The 3260-nt window shown below is 44.6% G+C and overlaps 1 long non-coding RNA gene across 1 annotated transcript; it reads right to left on the bottom strand.

The window, feature by feature from the left end:
* Positions 1 to 247: 247 nt before the first annotated feature.
* On the bottom strand, positions 248 to 1300 carry LOC127243728 (uncharacterized). The gene is made up of 3 exons (XR_007837031.1): positions 1121 to 1300; positions 785 to 1072; positions 248 to 464 (listed from the first exon to the last, which is right to left on the bottom strand). It is a non-coding gene; the product is annotated as an uncharacterized LOC127243728 (long non-coding RNA).
* Positions 1301 to 3260: the final 1960 nt, after the last annotated feature.

Here is a 3260-nt window from a genome sequence, read left to right as displayed (position 1 = left end):
AATATTTATACTATTTTAAATTCATACGGATGTTTATGTTCATACCAAAGTCAACAACCAACATGATGACGAAGGTAACAAATTATATACTCTTTTCATTACAACATGACGTATTTATATATTTTATTTAATTTAATTACTTCTCTTATAAATATTGACATTTACTTAATATTGACGTCCTATTATAAATCGTTTTATTTTAACATATTCTATAATAATTACTTAAAAATATTGTTACGTACGAAATTTAGAATTAGGTTAAAAGCCCAAGGTAAAAAGAAGAATGGGCCTGGCAATAGAGTTGATTGAACTGACTGAAGGGTACCATGAGGAAATCAAGGAAAATAGGTTTATTACTAAGGAAAGTCCTCAGGTCGGAAGGTCTTCAGGTCGGTAGGTCCTCAAGACGGAAAGTCATTAGGACGGAAGGACCTCAGGTCGGTAGGTCCTCAAGACGGAAGGACCTCAGGTCGGAAGGTCTTCAGGTCGGTAGGTCCTCAAGACGGAAGGACCTCAGGTCGGAAGGTCTTCAGGTCGGTAGGTCCTCAAGACGGAAAGTCATTAGGACGGAAGGACCTCAGGTCGGTAGGTCCTCAAGACGGAAGGACCTCAGGTCGGAAGGTCTTCAGGTCGGTAGGTCCTCAAGACGGAAGGACCTCAGGTCGGAAGGTCTTCAGGTCGGTAGGTCCTCAAGACGGAAAGTCATTAGGACGGAAGGACCTCAGGTCGGTAGGTCCTCAAGACGGAAGGACCTCAGGTCGGTAGGTCCTCAAGACGGAAGGACCTCAAGTCGGAAGGTTTTCAGGTCGGGAGGTCCTCAAGACGGAAAGACCTCAAGTCGGAAGGTTTTCAGGTCGGGAAGACCTCAAGGCGGAAAGACCTCAAGTCGGAAGGTTTTCAGGTCGGGAGGTCCTCAAGACGGAAAGACCTCAAGTCGGAAGGTTTTCAGGTCGGGAAGTCCTCAAGGCGGAAAGACCTCAAGTCGGAAGGTTTTCAGGTCGGGAGGTCCTCAAGACGGAAAGACCTCAAGTCGGAAGGTTTTCAGGTCGGGAAGTCCTCAAGGCGGAAAGACCTCAAGTCGGAAGGTTTTCAGGTCGGGAAGTCTTCAAGGCGGAAAGACCTCAGGCCAGATGGTTCGCAAGTCGGGAGGATTGGCGGTCGGACCCATACTATTGTAGATTGGCAGTCGGGCCAAAAGAGCGGAAGGTCTGTGGTCGGCTCAAAGAGTGAAATATAGGGATAATTTTGGTCTGCTGGGGACGCGTGTCAGCATGAGAAGGGTTGGAAGACGGTTGGGAAGGAGACGTTGTAACCGTTCGGGTGACTGTTTTCGGTACGGTTTCCCAGAGAATATTTAAAGGCTTGGATAATCATTTGACAAGGTATCTTCAATCAACTTCAACAAAGCAAAGTCAGATTTGGGGATCACCACTTTAAATTTCAGTCTTTTATTTTCCAGTTTATTTTCTGTACCATACAGTGTTTAGAGATTCCTAATCTCAGGCACTAATTAATCAAGTTTAAGGATATTTTCTATATCTTTGAATTTTACTTTATTTTTGTTGAAAAATTACATCAACAAATTGGCGACCACAGTGGGAGCAAGACAAAATTGCTCATTCCAATTCCGGCGATAATTTCATAAGTCTTAGATCCGGCCGTATCATCGGAAGGGTCCATATGGCAGGTTCACAACCTCAATCATCTTCGGCACCGGTGGGAGAATCCGTTCCACCACCTAATGTGCCAAATGCCGGGGAAATCCCACAACCACCAACAGATTGGTGGTCTTATGTTCAACAAATGTTGCGTGAGCAACAAACGAACATGTTGCGTGAGCAACAGAGCATGATGCAGAACATGATAGATCAAGCATTGTCAAGGGTTAGTCTTCAACCCACTCAAACTCCACCAGGAGTATCACCGTCCAGACTACAGACAAATTTCGCAGGGCCATCATTCGTGGATAGTACATTTCCAAGTGCCACAAATCCCAACCGAATGGATAGGGGAAAGTCTCCTCTGACTTTTACCAACACTGTTCCACTGGGACCAAGGGTTACCAATCCCCAGACGAACAATACAAGGGAGGACAGGCCTGAAGGATATATACATGATCCTGTTCATATTCCTGTGCAGGATCCGTTCCATGTTCCTGATCATCAACGCTTTCATGTAGATCCTGATGAGCTTGCACATATATTAAGGGATCAGTATGGATTAACTCCTCAGATGGCTAACCGCCCTGCATATCAGAAACCTTTCCCAGAAAGGGTCATTAATGAACACCCTCTCCCAAGGAATTATCGACCACCCGATTTTCATGCATTCTCAGGGGAGGACGGATCTTCCACCATAGAACATGTTGGTCGGTTCACAGCACAATTGGGAGAAGTTGGTAATAACCCTTTTTATAAGTTGCAACTGTTTGGTTTATCTCTTACTAGAACCGCGTTTTCGTGGTTTGCAAGTCTGCCCCCCGGACAAATTCAGACGTGGGAAGGACTGGAGACGGCATTTCATGCTAGATTCTTCAATCCTTTACCGACTGTTTCTTTAACAGATTTACTGGAATTGAGGCAGTATCCAGAAGAATCTGCTTCACAATTTATAGAAAGGGTGCGATTGATGAAGGGACGATGTCCTACGGTAATCAGTGAGAAAGAGATGACCAATTTAGTGGTCCGGAATATGCATACTCGCTTAAGAAAGGCGCTCACTGCCCTGGATGTTGAGGATTTGGCAAGTCTTGCATCCAAGGCAGGACGTTTAGAATCTTTGTTTAGAGAGGAAGATCAGCATAACAGGCGTAATAGAGGCCAACATATGGCGAGTATGGGAACAGAAACATGTGACTTTGATTTTAATCAATCAGAAGAGATGGCAGCCGAAATCCTTTCTGGGAAACCTTATGTATGCCCTAAGTTGAAGCCAGTACTAGGATCTGAAGGAAAAGAGCAACCGACCTTTGATAGTTCGAAAGCTGATGAAATCTTTGACATCCTACTGACTGATGGGCAGATCCGTATTCCAAAGGGGCAAAGATTGGCCACTAAAGAAGAAATCAAAGGGAGACCATATTGTAAGTGGCATAATTCTTTCACACACAATACAAGTCAGTGTACTCATTTCAGGAAGGAAATTCAAAAAGCCATTAAGACAGGTCGGCTCAAATACATCACTCTAGGTGTAGACCAGTAACCATTTCCGAAAGTAACAACGGCAATGGTTGACATCCAACCAAGTTCGGAAACAGGGAA

The sequence above is a fragment of the Andrographis paniculata genome, unplaced genomic scaffold, assembly GCF_009805555.1.
Source record: "Andrographis paniculata isolate CXL003 unplaced genomic scaffold, ASM980555v1 Contig98END, whole genome shotgun sequence".
NCBI classification, from domain to species: Eukaryota; Viridiplantae; Streptophyta; class Magnoliopsida; order Lamiales; family Acanthaceae; genus Andrographis; species Andrographis paniculata.
The sequence above is the reverse complement of the archived record's forward strand: the minus strand, read 5'-3'. Positions and strand labels throughout refer to the sequence as shown.